This window comes from Rhinolophus ferrumequinum, chromosome 18 (genome assembly GCF_004115265.2).
Source record: "Rhinolophus ferrumequinum isolate MPI-CBG mRhiFer1 chromosome 18, mRhiFer1_v1.p, whole genome shotgun sequence".
Taxonomy (NCBI): Eukaryota; Metazoa; Chordata; class Mammalia; order Chiroptera; family Rhinolophidae; genus Rhinolophus; species Rhinolophus ferrumequinum.
The window spans coordinates 29,484,758-29,506,735 of record NC_046301.1 but is presented as its reverse complement, the minus strand read 5'-3'; the positions used below and the strand labels follow the sequence as shown (position 1 = coordinate 29,506,735).

At 44.5% G+C, this 21,978-nt stretch overlaps 1 protein-coding gene across 3 annotated transcripts in view; it reads left to right on the top strand.

Moving 5' to 3' along the window:
• Positions 1–13,286: 13,286 nt before the first annotated feature.
• ZNF395 (zinc finger protein 395) overlaps positions 13,287–21,978 on the top strand; it is a 53,287-nt gene continuing 44,595 nt past the window's right edge. The window contains exon 1 of one of the 3 annotated variants that reach the window (XM_033134599.1): positions 13,287–13,413. The gene's annotated coding sequence lies outside the window, so the exon portion shown is untranslated. Of the gene's footprint in view, positions 13,414–20,553; positions 20,704–21,978 lie in introns of those variants that run through there. The other 2 variants (XM_033134596.1, XM_033134598.1) reach the window with 2 other exon arrangements.

Here is a 21,978-nt window from a genome sequence, read left to right as displayed (position 1 = left end):
ACCACAGTCACAAAACCTGAAAACCAGAGCACCTGTATAATTCATCTTTGTGAGCGGCAAGGCCAGGGGAAGCTCTGTTGACAGTGTCTCAGGCAACAGCCAGTGTAGAGCAGGGGGGAGTATTGGGAGAGGAAGCTCAAGAGATAAGTAGTTGTGGGGAGGACTCTACAGGGAAGGAAGGAACACAGGATGAGTTCCCAGGACCTCTCTCCAAAAGAGAAGGAGTGCACAGGTGAGCTTTTCTAAACCTTAGGAGGGGTTCTGGAAACTTGACAGCTAGACCTGTGTTTGCACCTGCATGGAGGCTGCCCACTGCCAACTTGAGCTGCTTCTTAACCAGCCACGTTTACATTTTAATGTGAATTTTGACGTATCTCCTGTGAAGGCTTAATCCTCTGTATTCAGGTAGTAATCTGTCCATTTTGCAGTCTTTTACTATTGTTATTTCTGCCTGTATTTTTTTCCCTTACCCTGTCTAAATTAGAAATCGTCAAAGGATCTCAGTTTCACTAGCTCCGTATTTCCACATTTTCTTTAAATGCTGTAGGCATGTGACGAGTGTGACTGTTGTCATTGGAATGTCACCAGATCTGAAATGTTTATGTCTCAGCTGACTTCTTTATTCACTGACACTGGCAGAGAAAGGACACGAGAGGGCGCTCTTTTCCTTCTTACCTGAGTCCAGAGAGCTGAACCCTTTCTGCCCATTTTAGGTCTCTTGAAAACTCAGCCATGACTGACATTGGGGAAAACATTTTTTCCCCCACTTCTCTTGGGGAGAGGCTTTGGGGGAATTTTGAATATTTACACCGACAGCCTTGGGGAAATATTTATTCAGCTCAGGTCCCTGATTCCATTCAAATCAATAAAACATATTCATATAGTTAGATTTTGAAGAGCTCACAATCTAAGGAAGAAACATTTTAAAAAGTAACCAACCACTTTACACACATGAGGATGGCTATTATTGATAATACAAAGTAACAAGTGTTGGCAAGGATGTGGAGAATTGCAACCTTTGTGTATAGCTGGTGGGAATGTGAAAAAAACAAAAACAAACAAACAAAAACAGCTGCTATGGAAAACAGTATAGTGGTTTCTCAAAAAATTAATCATATAGTGATCATATGAGCCAGCAATTCCACTTCTGGATATATACCCGAAAGAAGTGAAAGCAGGGACTCAATGAGCTATCTGTACACCCAGGTTCATAGCAGCATTATTCACAGTAGCCAAAATGGTGGAAGCAACCCAACTTTCCATTGACAGATGAATGGGTCAACAAAATGTAGTTTATACATACAATGGAATATCATTAAGCCTTTAAAAAGAAGGAATTTCTGACACATGGTACAATGTGGAAATGCAAATCAAAATCACAATGAGATTTTACCTGACACCTGTTGGGATGGCTACCATCAAAAAGGCAAGCAATAACAAGTGTGGGTGAGAATCCAGAGAAAAGGGAACCCTTGTACACTGTTGGTGGGAATGTAAATTGGTGCAGCCAGTCACGGAAACAGTATGGAGCTTCCTCAAAATATTAAAAATAAAACTGCCGTATGATCAAGCAACCCCATTTCTGGGTATTTATCCAAAGAAAATGAAACCTGGTATGGAAGAGATATCTGCACTCCCGTGTTAATTGCAGTAGTATTTACACAATAGCCAAGATGTGAAAACAAACTAAGTTGTCCATCAAAAGATGAATGGATAAAGAAGATGTGGTATATATATATATATATATATATATATATATATATATATATGAGTAGAATATTATTCAGCCATGAGGAAAAAGGAAATCCTTACATTTGCAACCACATGGATCTACCTTGAGGGCATTGTGCTTAATAAGGCAAAGAGAGAAAAACACTGTGTGGTGTCACTTATGTATGGAATATTAAAAAAAAAAAAAAAAAAAACCTTATAGAAAAGTGGTTTCCAGGAGCTGGGGGTGGGAGGGGAATAGAGAGAAGTTGGTAAAAGTGTACAAATTTTCAGCTATAAGATGACTAAGGTCTGAGGATCTCATGTATAACATGGTGACTATAGTTGATAATACTGTATTGTCTAATTGAAATTCTCTAAGAGAGCAGAACTTAAATGTTCTCATCAAAAAACAAACAAACTCTGTATTTTAAAAAAGATTCCCAGGTATTTCTTATGCCCTTTGATGTTTGGAGAACACTGCTGTATATATCACTCTGTTCTTTCCCATGCACTTTCCATGGTTAATATAGTGAGTTGGAAGAAAAAGAGGTCACAATTTTAGAAGTTTTCACCAAGGAGAGTTGATTTGTTTTTTTAAGGCTGCATGGGGTTTGTATGGACAGGTGTGAGCCAGGACAGAGTTCCAGGGAGATAGAATGGTTTATGCAAAGCAAAAGGAAAAAAATAGCAAAAGTGAATAGAGATTAGACAACTTTGATGTCAAGGATTCATGAAGGGGAGTAATAGTGATAAGGTTGGAAAAACTCTGAATAAGAGGCCAAAGTATTTATTCGGGAGTGCAGTGTTTTCTCTAACTTGTTCATGATGAAATTTTGATATATTTCATTCCATCATCAAGAAAAGAGACAATTTTTAGGAAAATGACTACACTATTGACAAGCATTATAAAAATCACAACTACCAGCACATATGCCTATGAGAAAACCAAGTTGTTGAAGTAAATGAGATCTACTGTTGCCAAGTCTTTGTTATTTATTTGCTGATTGTTCACTTGTTCATTCAGTTTGTCATCTGCTAATGCTGCTAGCAGATAAAAGTTTGGATTCTTACTACGATGGAAAAAAGCAAGTAGAGGGGGAAATACTATCCATCAGATTTTCTTTTCTCCATGAATTGGGGAAAGTTCCTGGTTATTTGATCTGAGGCAGACCACCTTAGTTCAGCTCACTGAACGTCAGACTTCCCAGGAAATATGGATTAAGCCTTGCTGTGGACCGTGGGAAGAAGGCCCTGAGAGGATAAATGTGTGCTTTTAGGCAGATTACTCTGGTAATCGTATACAGGATGGGTTGTTGAAGAGAGCAGCCAAAAACAGGAAGACCAGTAAGTAGATGAGAGCAGTAAACAGCTCTAACAGCAGTAATCCAGACTTGAAGAGTAATAGGACTTTATGTTTACACCGTACTTTGTTATACAAATTCTTTTCAGACACTCCTTAAAATGATTATGTGAGATAGGAAGTGTTATTTAAAAAAAAAAAAAAAGGTGAAAGTTTAATTTAAAAGGTGGCTATGTGAGAGATATTTTTAAAAAATAATTGAGGGGTGGCCGGTTAGCTCAGCTGGTTAGAGCACAGTACTCTTAACAACAAGGTTGTCGGTTCGATCCCCACATGGGCCACTGTGAGCTGCACCCTCCACAACTAGATTGAAGCAACTACTTGACTTGGAGCTGATGGGTCCTGGAAAAACACACTTAAAATAAATAAAAGTTTAAGAAAATACAATAATTGACAAGACTTAGTGAGTGGTAAAGTGGTGGGGGAAGGGGGGAGGGAAGAGAGAGGAAACAAAGATGGTCCCCAAATTTTTGAACTTGGATAATTGGGAGAATGGTGCTGTTATTAACACAAACCTAGAGGAAAAGCTCGTTTAGAGGGGGTTGGTAATGGTAAATTTTCTGTTTTTTCTTTTGAAATCATTGCAAACTTAGAGAAAAGTTATACTGCAAGAATTGTACAAAATAACTACATATTCCCTTTGCCTAGAGACTCATTCAACTTGTGCCTTTTGTCTCAATAATATCCTTAATAGCAAAAGGACCCAACACAGGATCACACATTGCACCTAAGTGTCATGTTTTTCAAATCTCCTTCAACCCAGAGAAGTTCCTCAATTTTCCTTTACTTTCATGGCCTTGGCTTTTTGTTTTTCTTTTCTTTCAAATAAATATAACAGGCCATTTTGTAGGCTGTCCCTCATTTTGGATATGTCCAATGTTTCCTCATGATTAGACAAAGGTTACGCATCTTTGACTGGAATATCACACAAGTGACTGTTCTCATTGGGTGAATCAGGTGGCACACATGTCAATTTATCTCATTACTTTGGTGTTAACTTTCATGATTTGATTAACATGGTATCTGCCAGTTTTCTCCGTGATAAAGTTACTTCCCCTCCCCTATCTATTTACTAAAATATTTGTGAGGAGATACATGGGAAGAGTGCTGGCAAGGCTGGCTTCATGGCACCCCCACCTGTGTGGTTGTACTGGGTCCTGCTTAGAAGAATCCCAGGTTTGGTTTCCTTTATGCTCAATTCCCACAATGAGGGAAGGAAAAAAGGAAGGAGGCAAGAAAGGAATGAAACAAGGAAGGGAGGGAGGGAGGGAGAGAGGGAGGGACAAACAGGCATATATTCAATTTTTGACTTGTTACATTTGAAGACACCTAAGAGTTGGAAAAGCAAGACCAGGTCTTGGGAGGGAAATCTGGGCTGGAGATAAAAGGCTGGGACTTAACATGCACAAAGGCGGTGATTGAAGTGGGGAGGACAATCTCTCCAAGGGACTTAGAAAGAAAACAAGGAATTGAGGACCTAACCTTTTGGAACACACAGATGCGGCAGAAAGCAAAGCCAAAGGACTTAAAGGAATGCATCAGAGAGTGAGGGAAATCCAATGGTGTAATGTTACAGAAACCAAAGGAAAAGGGGGGTTTACAAGGAAGAGTAGGCAGCTATGTCCGCGCTACAAAGAGGCTGGCTGACCCAGAAAAGATCGCTGGTTCTAATAACTAGCCACAATGAGGAGATTATTCGTTTGTTCTTTTATGCATTCAACAAACATTGGTGGGTGGGGGTTAGGTCATAGACATGAGAATAGAAAGGGTGCTGGCAAGGCCGGCTTCCTGGGTGTACCGCCTGTGTAGGCAGGCACACAGGGTCCTGTGCTTACACGAGTCCCAGGCTTACTGCCATGCTCTTGAAGTTCTTAGTATTTGAGCAAGAGGTCCTGCATTTTCATTTTGCACTGAATCCTGCACATTCTGTAGCTGCTCCTGGTGATGAAGCAAGTGTAAACGATTCATTCCTTTGGGAATATTTGTTGGTGACGGTGAGAGGGCAGGTATCGTGTCCCAGTGAAAGGTGGAGGAAAAAATGTAACTTAGCCTTGGGCATGCGGGTTGGCAGAGAGGGTAGTGGGTGGTGGGAGGGGATTACCAGAACTGGTGGAGATTTACAGAAGACGGGAAAGATGGGTTCAAGGCCTCTGGTGAGTCAGACTTAGCCTTGAAACAGCAGCCTGACTCGAAGAAAGGAGAGGCAGAAAGCCAGCATAGGCTGAGGATGAGCCAAGCGCCAACATAAAACCTGGTCTGGTGCCTAGTACAGAGCGTGCCTTAACGATCCAAAGGGGCTCCCGAAGCGCCCGCAGGACCAGCCGTAAAGGCGCGCGCGCGCGGAGGCCGGGCAGCCTGGCCCGCCGTCTACACCGACGCCAAAGCGCGCGCACAGCTCGGCGACGCGATTCTGAGCCGCAGGCCGGGCGCGACTCTGGGACAAAGGGGCCCAACGAGCTGCGGGGAAGGACGCGCGTCGGGGCCGCGGGGCGGGATCTGGGCCACCTCGTCTCCGCTCCGTCCCCCCGCAGGGCAGGCGGCCCGGAGACAGGCCCTCCGCGATCCTCGCCCGCGGGCCGCGCCGGGGGAGGCACAGGGGGGCCTCGGTGGGCCCGGGCACGTTGGCACCGCCCTCTCGGCCTCGCGTGCCCGGAGGCCTCGCCGGCCCGGAGCGGCCTCGCTCTCTCTCCCTCGCCCGCTCCGGCCCTTCCGCGCGCCGCAGCCAGGCCTTAGGCGGAGGGCAGGGGAACGGACGGGGCCCGTGGCGCGTGGCCTCCCGCTCCGAGGCAGGGCAGGGCCGGGCGGGGCGGGCGGCGCGCAGGGAGGAAGCCGGCGAGCCCCGGCGCGGCCTTTCCAGTAATCCGCCGCTCTGCAAGGGGGAGTCCCCGGCACAGCTGCTCGGCGTACAGGCGAGTCAATACCGCCTCGTCTGCACTCGCGGTGGGGGAAGGAAGGCGCAGAAACCAGCCCGAGCCAGACACCGCCCTCCCCAGTTTGCCGCGGCCTCTCGCATCCTCCTTCCAGCTGCCCCAAGCCCGTCTACGTGCCTGAAGGCAGAGCGTCGCCTGCAAAACTTTTAAGAAGGGGCCTAGAAGAAATTAACCTGATTCAAAGCATTGGGAAGGAAACTGAGGAGATTAGAGGTCGGTTTCAACCTCCGCCTGTCACTACATAAAGTTAATGTGTCCTTGCTGTAAAAATGGTGGCAAATACAGAAAATTGTACATAGACAAAAAACCTACCCACAGCCCCACTACCCACAAGCAAACACTTTGCGTATGGGAATACTTTTGTTGCTATGTGTGTTTTCCTTTACATAAATGATAATTCTGTGCAAATTACTATCTTGCTTTTTGTGCTTAATGTCCTATAAACCTTTCCCATTTCCTTGAACACATCATAAATATTTTTAGTGGCTCTATGCTAACATTGTATAGTTGGACCAAAATGGAACCATTTTCATATTTTAAAGATCCAAAGGATACAAATATTTTTAAAGTTCTTGATTCTTCATATTAAATTGTTCTCCAGAAAGGCTCTACTAATGTATATTTCCAGTCCCACTGTATGAATGGCCAGTCTAACTATCCCTATGAATGTTGATCAGAATAGGTAACCCCATCTCTCCTAGGCACCAAATCTCTGCTCTACCTTCCTCTTTTCACTAAAAACGTAAAGAAAGATTCAGAACCTTTTAGACCCAGACATTCAGACTATTGGGAACTTTGGCCAGTTCTTGTTTTTCAGTTTCCCCATCATTTTCTATTTCTATAAAGCTTGAAAAGCAATACCACCCAATTAGTAACTTAAAGATGGAAGAGGAACCAGCTGGAAGTCTCTCTTCTAGAACCCTGCCCTCTCCTGCCCGCCAGGTGAGGCTCAGTGTGTTTCCTTAGGAACCTCAGTCTGTAATAGAGGCAGTGGCTGTCACGGTCAGGCTGATAAGGTGTCAAAGCTTCGGTGTTAAATAATGATTAATAATCCCCCAGAGAAACAATTAAGTGCTCATCAAGAGATGAATGGCTAAAGAAAATGTGAGATATATAGATATGCACATACATATGATGAAGTATTATTCAACCATGAGATAGAAGGAAATCTTGCCATTTGTGACAACATGGATGGACCTTGAAGACGTTATGGTAAGTGAGATAAGTCAGACAGAGAAAGACAAATTCTGTATGATCTTACTTATATGTGGAATCTAAAAAAAACTGAACTTGTAAAAACAGTGAATAGAATGGTGGTGACGGGGAAGTAGGCAAGATGTTGCTTAAGGGCAGAAACTTGAAATGAATAGATAAGCAAGTCCTGGAGATCTAATGCTCAGTATAGTTATTATAGAGAACAACAGTGTATTATAGACAACAAACTTGCTAAGATACTAGATCTTAATTATTCCCACCTCAAAAAAGAAAGAATTGTGAGGTGATAACATTACAATGGAAATCACATTGTAATTTAAATGTATCAAATCAACATATTGTACACTTTAAACTTACACAATGTTATATGTCAAGTGTATTTCAACTGAATGTCCCTAACAGCTGGGACCTTAGAGAAGAAAATAGAAAAGAAGCAACATTCTGCATACAAATGACCTCACTCTCAGCTTCATCCCACACAAAAATAAATTTAAATGGACAAGTGCTATAATAAAGGTAAATGCAAAATGCCAAAAGGTGGGGAAAAAGCATCCCCTGGAAACTTGAGTGCCTCTCCACTCAGGGCTCTCTGACAAGTCATGGTCCTGGAAGAATTTAATCCCCAAATCTGAGTGGCTGAAGGGACGCTGAGTGACTTTCTGGGAGCTTGAGCACTGCGATAAGAATAAATAATATCCGGCACTCTATTGAGCAGTAGCTGACATGTTCTGAGTGTTACGTCATAACCACCCTTCGAGGAAGGTATTGTTATGGCCCCCTTTTTACAGATGAGGAAACTGAACCTCAGAGTGATCTGATTCCGTGATACTCTGTAACAAGTAGCACGTGTTGCTTTCTTTCTCTTTTCCCCTTTTGCACCTGTGAAGAGAGAGCGTGAATCTGAATAAGATCTGCACTTTTTCTTGTATCTTAAATCCTTGTGTATACTGTGTCAACCCAATCATAGCACAGCACTGACGGGATCAAAACATATAGCAGCAGCAACCACTTTTCATCTGCTTTCTTCTATTTGGCTGCAAGTTTGCTATCATGTGGTTTTACCATATTCTATCCATGAAGCTGGCCTGCTTCCCTTGCCCCCTAAATTCAGCGTACTCCTGCTGCTGCACCCGGAGAGTCCTGTTTTGCCCTTATCTTTGAATTCAGTTATAGTAGTGCCCCCCTCCCTTATCTGTGGGGTGTACGTTCCAAGACCCCCAGTAGATGTCTGAAACCACAGATGGCACCAAACATTATATATACTGTTTTTTCCCTATACATACATACCTATGATAATGTTTAATTTATAACTTAGGCAGGGTAAGGGATTAACAACAACTAATCATAAAATAAAAACAATGATAACAACACACCGTAATAAAAGTTAGGTGAATGGCTTTGGTGTTACTGGAACACCAGCACTGCAATACCTGGACTGTCAATCTGATAACCTGGTCAGTACCGTTACTATTGGGCAGGTAGCACATACAGGGTGGATAACACAGAGGGATGATTCACATCCTGGGTGGGACAGAGCAGGACGGTGTGAGATTTCACCACATTACTCACAACGGTGTTTAAAAGTTAGGAATTGTTTATTTCTGGAATTTTCCGACTAATATTTTCAGACTGTGGTTGACTGTGGGTAACTGAAACCACGGAAAGGGAAACTGTGGATGGCGGGGCAGGGGGACTACTATATATTCGCGTATTTGTCTTGTGTCTCCCATTTGGGCCACTGGCCTTGTGATGCTTTTGAAGACCACTTTATTCTTCCCACAGTGGACTTATGGTTGAATTCTTTCGGGTTTCCTTAAGACTATTATCCATCCTCTTAGTATCACTACCATGAAATGATTGAATTTCCAAGCTGGAGGGATCTTATCCATTGTCTAGTCTTCTTCTATACAGGAGGTGCTCTGGTCACTCTGCTTGTTGAGTCACCATGGGTAGGAGGCAGGAGTCCAGTGCTCTTTCCTGCAGCCTCTGGTCACTGGCTGCTTCCTGAGCTACAGGCTCTCCTGACCTAGCATCGCTGATAAGAGCAAGTAACCTACCTCAGATGGAACAGAGGCCTGATAAACTGTCTTTGTTATGGGTCTGCATTGGCTAAACACGTGACCCTTGGTAGTGTGACAGGGAGAAGGGCAGGTACAGAGGAGGACTTTCAAAAATCCTACTATATCAGGCAGAAGAAATAAGCCTCCCTCCTCCTTCCCTTCTTTTTAGAAAACATAACACTATATATATATATATATATATATATATATATATATATATATATATAGATATATATATATATAGAGAGAGAGAGAGATACAGATAGCAAAATTATACAGCTTGATGAATTTTCCCAAACTGAGCACACCCAGTTACTTGCATTCAGATCAATAAACATTTCCATCACCCTAGAAGGCCCCTGTATAGAGCTTTTTGTTGTTCTTTGCTCTTTTTAGAAACTTGCCTAATGTGACATGAATTTTTATTTCATCTAAAGAGAGCACATTCCCCAGCTTCCTAGCATGCAGAATGTGTGTAATAGAAGAAACAGGTCTTTCCTTCTCACTTTTAGGAGGCCAACTAAAAATCAAGTACATTAAAAACTTTGGCTTCTTAGGAAGAAGGCTTGAAGGGGGATTCATAGGTATTTAATGCCGGAAGAGACTTTGGAAAGAGGAGGTTGTGGACCAGGTGTTGTACCCTCCAGTGGCAGACCTGGTACTGGGGCCCAGGCCTCCCAATCACCCACCATTATTCTTTGCTTTGTAAATAGAGTGGAGAGGTACAAGGAAGATTTCCCAGGGCTAGCTGAGTAATAACACTGTGAAGGAGGGTACAAGTGATCCCTCCTCTTCCATTCTACTGCGGAGAACTCTGCTGCCTGCTAGTGTCCAATGGATTTCTTAATCCCATGGTTCCCACATTGTGTGCTGAGGCACCCCAGGGTGCTGCAGAAAATCCACAGGAGCACTTCAGGGTATTTTACGTTTTTGAAGGAAACACAGTAATATCTGACGTGCGTGCACATGCATGAGCTATTAAAGGAAATCTACACTTCCACCGTTAGATTGCATCACATTCCTTCTGATGACATCCTATCTTTCGGAGTTGGATTTTGGGTGGATCCTATGTTAAAAAGAAAATTGATGGAGAAAAGAAAACGTGGGTGGTTTGTGTGTAATCTGATTCCAAGGTTTGAGAAGTTGTGCAGTGTCCCATAGGTGCACACATTCGTTGGAAAGTGACTGTAATTTAAAAATAAAACAAAAATGTCAATTTCTTTTAATGTAAGTGTATTCTTTTTGCAAACAACTACTACACTGTTAGGACTTAAATATTTATTTAATTATTTGGACCTAACTACTTGATAAACAGACCCTTTAGGTATTTCTTTTAGTCTAGGGTCTCTGTGAACCTTTGCCTTAGGTGTAAGGCTAGATGAGATCAGTTTGTTCAAGTTTAAGCAGCATCTCTAGGATTCTGTGTCAAATGAATGTTCAGCTGGTAGACCAGAGTCTAGGGTGATTTTATTTGGATGAAGAAACTAAGTCTTAGAAAGTAACTTGGTAGAGGTTATCCAGTCTGGGCAGATCCAGGTTTTATGGGGGCTGGAAGCTTATACAATTATTGGAACCCTCTTTAAAGACAATAACGCACAATTAGGGATTCAAAAGTCTTGCCAGGAGCCCGTGCAAGTGAAGGGTCCTGAAGCTTAAGGTTCATAGCTTCAGGGCAAACCCACCTCTGCCCACCAGGTAGTAAGTGGTAGAAATGGAATTCAAACCCAGCTTTGTCTGCCTCTCAAGACACAAAATGGGAATTTCCTTCCGTATAGAAAACCGGGGATCTGAAAGCAGTACAAACACTAGCCTAGCTGTGTCATCTCCACATCGGACTCTCCCTAAGAAGGAACCTGAGAATGGGAACACAAGCCTGTATCTTCTCATTGGAGAGTTGTGACAGAGGACTGGAGAATAGGGCTTTGGGGACAAAGCTGAGTTTGAATTCTGGCGCCACCACTTCCTAGCTCTGGGATCTGGGAAAGTTACCATCTCTGAGTGTTACTGGAGCAACAATACCCATACCCCACAAGATAATGAGGATTAAATGAGATATCACAGATGAAAGTGCTTGGTCTACAGCAGGCACACAAACTGTTAATTTCTCTCTCCTTCCTCTGCTCCCACACAGCTATCATGGGTATATGGAGATGAAATAAATATAGACAAGCTGGTTGGTAGATTTTCCTTCGTGTGTAGGTAAATTAAATAAATGTACATATATGGCAAGTAACTGTCTACAAAAGATGCAAATCAGACCAGGCTGGCAGATATTTGCCTGGTGTCTTGTCTTGGTTCAATGCCTAGCTCAGTGTCTTTTTTCAGGGCTGAATTCACCATTATCCACAGATTAAGGTTGAAACTCCACATCCTGGTATTTGAAATTTCCCTAAATTTGGCCTCAACTTAACCTTCTAACATTTTCTCCCACTAGGATCCAACCAAAATCCTGCTGGTTTCCTCACTGACCCTTCAATTAAGCCCACCACAGCTTCAGCAGAAAGCCACTTCCCCTTCCAGGAATTCTCTCTCCTTTCCACAGTCCTGAATCCTACCCATCCTTCAGGACCAGTTTAAGCCCTGGCTGGCAGTGAGCATTTTCTGGGTGATCCCAGACCCTGGGGATTCCTGTCCTCTCAACTCCTACCACTCATCCCATTTGTACCGTGTATTCAGGTCTTACTTAACCACACACTGCCTTATTTTGTTCTGTAGCTTTTAGGGAGTTTGTTGTTCCTTCCAATTGCATTGTAAGTTCAATGTGGTGTCATGGAAATAATATCAGACCGAAAGCAGAGACTTGGCTTCTGTTTCTAACTTGCTGTTTAACCCCCAGCAAAGAGCTTCCTCTAACTCAGAAGAGTGGGGGTTGGATGCATAAAGATTCCTTTTCTTAAAATTGGGACCCTGTTCACAAGGCCCAGCTCAGTGATATGCATACATAATTTCCTTTTAAAAACATTTAAACATTTGTTGATCGCTTATTCCCAAAGCACTGAGCGAGGTGCTAAAGGATGAATAAAGGTAAATAAAACACAGGGCTTTTTAGCAAGGAACTTACAGGAAAAATCTAGGTGCACGTAATCACTGGTAGGATTTGTTGAGTGGGGTCAAGAGCTAAATGGTCAGGAACTGGCAGGGTATCTGTCTGACATTCTGTCTGGTGGTTGCCTTTGTCTCCCCACTTTACTGTTTGGCCCAATGGATGACTTCATTCTTTGAATCCCCTCTTTCCCCCTCTCCCAGCACCCCACCACACATACCTTACAAGGGCAGGAGAAGCTCCTTGCCTCTGTCCTCACTATGCCACACATCCTGTTCCCCTTGGCTGAGAAGTTAGCTGTGCTGCTGTCAACATGGGGATGCCCCAGCCGACATGGCTCCCCTGCTCTCTACCCTTCCATTTACCATCTGCTGGAACCTGGCCTGATAGATTAATCTGGCTGCAATATATAGTGGGAAGCATCAGAGAAGAGGGATAGAACATCAAGAAACCCAGCAACGTGGCTAGCCCGGCGTGATTTCTTTAATGGCTTTATTACATGCCAAGTGCTGTCCTGATTACAACCTCTATTAATTCATTTAATCCTCACAACATCTCTGTGAGATAATTACTATCATTATCCTTGATTTACAAATGAGGAACGCAAAGCAGAAATAAGTCAAATGACTTGCCCAAGATAGCTAGTAGCTAGAAGAGATAGGACCGGAATAGAGACAGACTTCACAGTCCACTCCCCTAACCTCTAGATGAAACTGCTTCTCTCTGCAGTACTCTCTCTGTAAAGGTTTTCTTTTGTGCCAGCTATGATCTGTTTCCTGGAGCTACCTTGAGACAGACCAAAGGCAATGGGCAGATACATTTTCCCCGGGGAGAAGACCTGAGCGATGTTAACTGGGTAACCACGACCGGAGTTAAGGGTCAGGGTAGTCAGTCTGACCCTGAAATGCAGGAAGGGGTCGGTAGAGAGAAGGCCCTGACAACAGGAGGTCTCAGTTCCGCTCTTGGTTCTGAGCAAGGAAATCTTTTCATCTTTCTTAACCCAAGTTTCCCCACCTTTAAAGCAAGAGAAAGGTTAAGGAAGTCGGCCTCGGGGAGCTCCCTGGGTCCCTCTGGCGTTCCGGTAACCGAGAGGTAGGTAATGGGAGGTGTGGGAAGACCGCACAATATAGGTCTGTGTGTGCTGGAGGACGTCTCTGTGGGTGGAGGCAGGAAGGGGTATGTTTATGAAGCAGGGGGCTTGTGAATATGTAGGTTTCGGTGGAGTCAGGCAGGAAACTTAAGGAAAGAAGCTCTGCCGAGTGTGGGCTTGGGGGAGAGGCGTTGGGGGCGAGGCCCGTGGCCCGGCTGCACGAGGTGGAGCAGCAACAGTGTCAAAGTCTTCCGGAGGCCTAGCGCGGAGCTCGCCGGGCGAGGGGCCAGAGCGGGGCCCCAGCCGGGCCGGAGGAGGGGCGGGGCGGGCGGGCCGCGGCCCAGGAGGGCTCCCGCGAGTGTGGGAGGCGAGGCCCGGCCCGCCTCCCCAGCGGCCGCCAGCGGCTCGGCCTGCGCAGGCTCCGCCCACAACACGAGTCACGTGTGCGCCACGCACCCTCCTTCAGCATGGGTTGGGGGCGCGCAGGCGGGCGGGGGTGTGGGGTCCCAAGGGAAGCGGCTCCAGGCGCGGGCTGGGGACTGGGCACCGAGCCGCGGCACCGCGCCGGGGCACCGCCAGGGCAGGCGGACGCCGCATGCGGGAGGGTGGGAGGCGAGATGGGGTGTGGGGGCGGGGCCTGTCGTGAGGGGCGGGGCCTGTTGCTGGGGATGGCGCAGGAAACGGGGAGAAGGGGCCGGTCCTACTGGCTGCCTGTTTGGGCTGCTTGTTTACTCCTGGCGGGGGAGCTTTAACCCGAAGGGCGGGAGGGAGAGAGGGAAAACGTGGACCGGACCCGGCGAGCCTCTGGAGCAGGAGTGGGGCGGAGGAGGGGCGGAGAGGACTGCAGCTGAGGTGCCAAGGCCGCTGCGTTCCTGGAAGGATCCAGCTAAAGACGCCCTGGATAGTTGTTTTTGTGGGTTTGTTTGTTGTTGTTTTTTTGGTGTGTGTGTGTTTTAAATTTCCTAGCCTGTGGAGTGCTCCCTCCTAGTCCTGTCTCCACCCTTCTCACACACACACACACACACACACACACACACTCACACAAGTTGGTGAAGCGTCTGCGCATGCAATCCTTTCGGCCCTGGAATTCCTTAATCCTAGAGTGGGCTGTGCGTACGTGCTCACAGGGATCTCTGCCTTATGAGGTGGTTGTCTGCTTGCGGGTTGTCCCTCCGTGGGGCTCTGCCACTTTTCTTAATCCAGGAAATGATTCAATTGCAGTATCGTCATATATTTTGCGTGCCTGCGTGTGGCTACAGTTACACAAATAAGTTCATTTTAGTCTATATTCTAGGCATTCCAGTCTCTTGAGCTTCATTTTTCTAACTAGTATGGTAGATGAAAGAGCTCTCCCTAAAATGTAAAGTGTTCCGTGAATGGATTCGCATAAAAATAGAGGACCACGGGTACTTTTGCAACGCCTTCCTCAACGAAGTCAGTTTTTCATTATCTGAAAAATCACCTGGTACTTTACAAAGATACTGCAACATATAATTTAATATTGTGCTCGTAACTATTATGTAACCATTTCATACGTGAGGAATTGAGGCTCAGAAAGACACAGTGGCTTGTCAGAAGTCCCACAGCTAGTAAGGGAGAACAGGAACACAAGTCCTTTGCTTCCCAAGGGTGTCCTTCCTCCCTCCCTCTCACTGCGCAGTGGACATATGTAATTTTCTCTGTCCAGCATTCATTCCGTTGGGACCTCAGTCCTCTATTCCCTGTGGTTTTATTTAGGCTCAAAACCGTAGAATCCCATCCTTCTGGCAACAGTGGTCCAAATGGGTGGGCATTTTAACTAAGCAGAATCAATTAGAGTCTTTCCCTGGAACTAATACATGAATACAAGAGAGAAAATTTTGTTTTCTGCTGGTGTTCCTAAATTGGGATGTCTTAGTTGGTAGTTGCCAGCAACAGTCTTCCCAAGTATACGAAAAAAACTCTTGTTTGTGGAGGGGAGAACTCTTTTTGAAGTAGGAAACAATGGGACTAATAAGAAGAGGCAAACAGAATTGAGAGCTTTAGAGCACAAACCCTGACAACTTTGTTTAAACCTGGGGTCCGGCTGTGTCTAAGGCCAGTCCAAACTTCTGGATTTCCCAGTTAAGTGAGCCAAAAAGTTCATTTTTTTGCTTAAGCTAGCATGAATTGAGTTCCTGTCACTTGTTTCCAAAGAGAGGCCTGACTAATAAGTTTGGCACAATATTACTTATTTATCCCTCAGAAAAGAATGGAAGTTGGGAGCTAGCCACAACTATCACTTCTTAAGTGTTCTAGTTCCCATGAGTCATAACAAGTGTGAGTCCCATGGGTACGGGTAGACAGAAGAAAATATAATTCTTCCTCACTATTATTGTATGATAAACAGGTCACAATTCAACAAACTCAAATTAGAAGTTGGATAGATAACATTTCACTTTGGGGTATTGTGACAGACTGAGTCATGAAGAGGATAAGATCAAGGTTTTTGAGATGAGATTATTAGGGTATTGTGTTTGTTTGTTTTTTTTCTGTGAAATCGTAAAGAAAGGGGACCAATAACAACCATTCTATCAGTTGGTTAATGCCAAAGGGTGGGAAGGTGAGTGGTCACTCTTAAAGTACAATTAGACGGACAGGACTTTGAACGACAAAGAGCAGGGGCATTTGGAGTCATGGAATCTTAGAGACAGAGGGAGTCCGTGACAGATCATTCTTCTTCTTTCTGAACAATTCTGGTGATGGACAGCCGGGTGGGTCACCAGTGGTCCAAGGAGAGCTGAGAGGGACGATCCTTCACATCCTGTCATTTATTCTAAGAGTCTAGAGATAAAATGTGGAGGCCCTGTGTGTGTTCCTTGGGAAACGACCAGAGAGCCTGGAACTGGTCTGATACTACTGTCATGAGAAGAAAAAATAAAATAAAATTTAAATATATACGAGTACAACATCAATCCCTTGTCACTCCCTGACTTCCAGGGGGAGGGCTCTTGGCTGGCTCAGTCAGCTGCTAGGTCTTTGACAAAGTAAGAGACAGAAGTCAGGAGCAGGCCATATTTTTCCACTTGAGGGAGGAGGAGAGAGAGGGGGAAGGGGGAAGTAATGAAGCAAGAAGAATAAGATTAAGGAGAGAGTGAGAGAGAGAGAAAGGAGAAGGGGAGAGAAATAGCTGTCGGTGGGGGTTAGGGTTTTGGAGACGGAAATTTGAAAAGAGGATTTTTGGAAGCTTTATTGTGTGTGGTGAGATGAAATTCCTCCTTTAGGAGGAATCCTAAAGAGAATGTCAACAAAGACTTACATTATCGCTAAGGCTTTTTTGAATTGAGTTTGGTTTTCTCCTGGCTGTGTCGCCCAGATCTCACAGATCTACCATCAGCATTTAGTAACCCCATCCAGCGAACTGACGGTGCTATAGACTCTCCCCCACTGTACCTTTTCCCAATACATAGAAGAAATCAGAGTGACCATGATACTTTCTACCTATCAGGTGGTGGGTGAGTATGTTGACAATGGGGCCGGTGTACGCTGACGTACACAATAGTCATTTTGGCTCTTCCAGTCATTTTGGCTCTTAGTATTCATATCAAAGAAGCCTGGGAGGTTATTGGCCGGTGAATTTCAAAGATTCTCTTTAGGGTAATTATTTTGGATTATTTTGGATCAAGCCATGAGGGAAGAAGAGAAATATTAGAGGAATAACAACATAGAGTGGTCTGGGAGTGGGTAGAAATCTGGTTCCTATGTATGGCAGATCTCACGCCCACGTTTTGGTGCTAAATTGACTGAAAATCCAGTTACTAGCCATTTCTCTTGCCCTCAGGCATCATTGAAAGTTTCTCAGGGGCGATCTGAGAGGCAATCAATTATACTGTCAGATGGAGAAGGTTGAGTTTTGGTGATTCAACAGTTTATAAGTGAGAAGATTATGAGATTGGCCATGTCTAAAACAAATATTGGAAAATCAGAGTGTTCCCAGGTGGTTAGTACAAAAGGGTAATTGAACAAGATTTGATTAATTCACAATTTCTACTCCAATGTATTATAAGGGTTATTAAAGCAGGATGTGGCCTAAAGCTGGGTAAATTGTAAGAATAGTATGGTGACTGCATATATTATCAAGGTAAGATTGTGTGTTTCTTGGGCAAGTGTTTGATTGACTCTCTCCAGAATCAAACAAAGATCAAAAAGGCCCATTCTTCTCATCCTTATTAATTTAGGCAGGTCTATGAAAAGGGGAGAAACTTTTTGCTAGTAAGTGACTTAAACTTGGAAAAATTAAATTTGAAGAAGCCTCAAAATTTCAGACCTTGCTATCTATACTGAAATGCAAGAGGAACTTAATAGTGTGTGTCAACCCCTATTTGCTTCTAGTGCCTTACAAACTGTTGTTGTGAAGTTGATTATCCTGCTGGGTAGTAATGGAGGCCAACCTATGCTGGCTATAAGAAACTGTGCTGACAGCAAACACAATAAGATGTCTGGCACAAATAGGGAACAGTACCTGCTATTCAATTCGGAAGAGCCAGACATTGTCATAAAATGATTGGCAGCAATTAAAAAGCTTTTAGAAACAGGCTTTTATATTTGGGGTTTTGTCTGATTGGTTTATTGGTTTGTGGAGACTTAAATTTTTTTTTTTTTCATTTTGTTTGTCAAGAAGTCATTCAGTTGATCAACCTCAAATCCTCGGCAATGGTTAGTTGTGGCATCACTGGTGTGGCCCTGTGGAAGTTGTTAGCATTTGCCAGTGCTCTACAATGCTGCCATTCCACAGTATGTATAGTGGGTGCAGAGCATCCTGTGCCCTTTGCTTCACTTGTCAAGAACTATAGCTTTCCCACCTGACCGTTCCCTGTGCTAGGGAGCTCTCCTACTGTGTTTCCCCGAAAATAAGACCTACCCGGAAAATAAGCCCTGGCATGATTTTTCAGGATGACATCCCCTGAACATAAGCCCTAATGCGTCTTTTGGAGCAAACCTTAATATAAGACCCGGTCTTATTTTTGGGGAAACACGGGATAGGGGCTGGGCCATTCTTGATGATCTGGCTGGTCTGGATTGTGGCAGCACACCTGCCTTGGGCAGGAATTTGGTCCTGCAGAAGAATAAGGAAGTATGGTAGAATGCTTATGTGGGGCTGGTGAGCAAATGGAATATGTTTGAAGGGATGATGTTTAACAGCTGGGCAAAAATGAAACTGGTAAATTTACTAGAGAAAAGACCACCAGGGCCTTCTCTGGGGGGATAGGGGGATTCCACTGCTATGGGAAGGAATGTAAGAATAGAAACCTTAAGAGCAAAGTCACATGCAGAAAAGTAATAATTATGTGTTGATTGGAACCCAAGAAACAAAATAGGGGGTGGCATGGGTGGGCATTCACAATGTACGCTTTTCAGCCAATGCTTTGCTTCTTACCGGTTGTTTTGCCTTTACTAGATCTCTCCTCTCTCTATTTTCATAGCCCCTAACCTGTTTTTCTAGTAACATTCATTATCTAGGAAGTGGAATGATTTCAGGCTCCCCACTCCCACCCCTGAATGTATAACCCAGTCCTCTCCTCACTTTCATAGCCTAAGTTTCCCTGTCCTGTTCCACCTTATTTAGTGTTGCTTATCTCTTAAACAGCTCTGTGTTACCTCCCTTATGGGTGGGAAAAGCTGTCAGTTCAGCCCATTTTAAGGACTTTCTATGAGCAGACTATTTTTACAGCGAGTATAAGGAGAGTATAATGGAGGAGAGCTGCCAGAGAGATTGTGAGCTGCTCCCATCGTATTCGTTGAGATGAGCTGAACTGGTATTTTCCCCACATGGTATTTTCTGTACCTGGTATGCTTCAGAGTGAGAGTCATGTCTAGATAGTCTTAAGCCTGTGCAGAAAATTTTTTCTTGGCTTTCCACTTCTGGTCTCAGTTACTAGCACCTCCCCTGGGGCACAATGTAGGGAGAAGCTGGAGTTGGTCCATCATCAAAATGGTACTGTTCTGGATTTTATCTTCCTGCCTTGAACAGTGAGATAAACATGCTTTTAATCCCCATTTTTTTATGCGCTCACTAGAAAGCAGACAGGGTTGTTCCAGAGTGGATTTCCTGTGTCATAGAAATCACAGATGCATAAAAGGAAAAACCAGATGTGCACAGAGAGCCTGCCTGGGCTTACACATTCTTTCATACCGAGAGTCATAGGGCTTTATGGTCCATGCTCCCAAAGCCAGCTCATTTTTTCCTCTTTTTGAATATGTACTCTTGCTCATATTCCGAGTTCCAGAGCTAGGAGGAAGTAGGCACAGATCTGGGTGTTTACGCACTGGGGTGTTTCTCTGCATATCTTCACACGTGTGGAAGCTTGTTTGCATGAAAGTGTGGCTGTGCAGAGCTAAGAAGGCTACTCCAGGGATACCCTGAAGCTTTGAATACGGCACTTGCAACCTCTCAGTCCTTTCTGCTCCATGAAATGCAAAGCCCACCTTCTCCAGGAAAGCCTTACAGATTGTATAGATCAGAGAGGGTGCCATTTGCCCCAGGCATATCTACAAACTACTTTCTCTTAGAATTTCTGGATCTTGTGCCTTCCAGAGTGCAAATGCTTAAAATTGGTGCTGGGCCTCTTTTTATGCACTAGGATACATTGTGATTTTTCTCAGTCAAAAGAAAAAAAGATGTTACAAATGCACAATTACCAGTATTATCACTTTCATTTGAAGCTCATAGCCTGTTTTGAGGTGTGGTGTGGCAGCTGTGTTTAAACCTGTGTATCATAGAGGTTATACACGTCTCTAGTCTAAATGGATAGCTGGTATCTTGATGTCCTACTATGAGAAAGCTAAATTCTGGAGGGATCAGTTGGGATGAAAGCAGTAGATAAACACCTGGGTTAGGGGTAACTTTTTGGTAGTCTAACCTGACCCTTGATTTATGATTGCTTCTGAATGCCTACTGTATGCTAGATAGACACTATTGCAGAAGCTGTGATACAGCAGTAAAAAGAAATATGTAGTCTCTACTATCCTTGAACTTAGAGTTGAGTGGATGGAGACAGACTGTTAGGTGGTGATAAGAGCTAAGAAGAAAAGTAATGCAGGGCCGAGGTATGGCTGGGTGGTGCTATCTTAGATAGGTCAGCAAGGGAATGTCTTTCCTGTAAGGATGCATTTGAGCAGGGACCTGCATCAAGGGATGGAGCGAGTCATGTGCCTATCTGGAGGAAGGTCATTCCAGCCCAAAGGAACAGCTTTGGAAAGGCTGAGTTGGAAGTGGGTCTAAGGCACAGCGAGGGGACCAATGTGGCTAGTGCTGGGTGAGCCACAGAAGAGTGGTGAGTGGTGGGGCCAGAGAGCTGACTGGGGGTAGGACGAGGTAGGGCCTTGTAGTGAGGGAGGCGGGACGCAGTTGAAGGCTTTGAGCAGAATAGTGGTAAGATATGACTTAGGTTTCAAAAGGACCACTCTGGCTGCCATGGTATTGAATATAGTATAGGGAGGCAACAGAAAAAGCGGGGAGAACACTGAGGAGCCTCTTGTGGAAGTCCAGCTCAGAGAGGTGATGGCCTGGCTAGGGAAGCAGGGCTGGAAATGGAGGGACACAACTGGATTCTGGATATATGTCATAGACGGAAGCAACAGAATTTTCTGATGGATTGGATGCAGAGTATGAGAAAAAGAAAGGAATGAAGGATGACTCTAAGCTTTTTGTCTGTCTGCTTGGTTCTTGTTTGTTTGTTTTTTGTTTTTTGAGTAACTAGAAAAATGGACTTTCCATTTATTGAGATGGGGAGAAGCAGATTTTGGAGGGAAATCCAAAGTGTGGTTTTGGATGTGTACACTGGAGATCTGATTTGGGACATAGTTTTGGACACTTGAGATGTGATTAGACATCCAAGTGAAGGTGTCAAGTAGCTCCTCGGTGACAAGAATCTGGAGTGCAGGAAGACAGGTTAGGGATAACATGATGCTCTAGTGGGACCTGAGGACTCACTTCATTCCACAGGCCTCATCCTGTTCTAAATAAATGGTTAGAAAGTCTTCACCAGCCCTGGAATCCACCGAGCATCTGAGGCATGCTGGGAACCAGAGATTGCCCGGACCGTGGATGGAATAACTCTAGTCAGTCCCCTGGGTCCAACTAACAATTTATTATTAACCAGTGTTTATCAAGTGCCAACTACATGCCAGGCACTGTGCCAAATGTTGGGTGTTCAACGGAGAACGAGATATGCTCCTTGTCTGCATAGAATGTTTAGTCTTGCAGGGAGGGGAGTAGGGCAAGAGAATGGGGATAGAAATCCCCAGTGGGGATTAGTGTAGTACAGCGCGCGGTGGGGTAAGTGTAGCATGCTATGGGACATAAAGGAAAGGCACCTAATCCAGTCCTGGAAGGCAGAGAAAGTGCCATCTAAGCTGACTCCTGAAGGATGAGTAGGGATAGCCAGGTAAAGAGGCGAGAGAAAGGGGTAGAGTGTTCTAGGAAGAGAAAAGAGCATGTTTTCAAGCAAAGAAAAGGTCTGTGCAGGCAAAGGACGGTTCAGTTTAGCATGACTGGAGTGCAGTGTGAAGAGGGTAGAGGCAAGCAGTGGTTGGAGAAGTAATTAGGA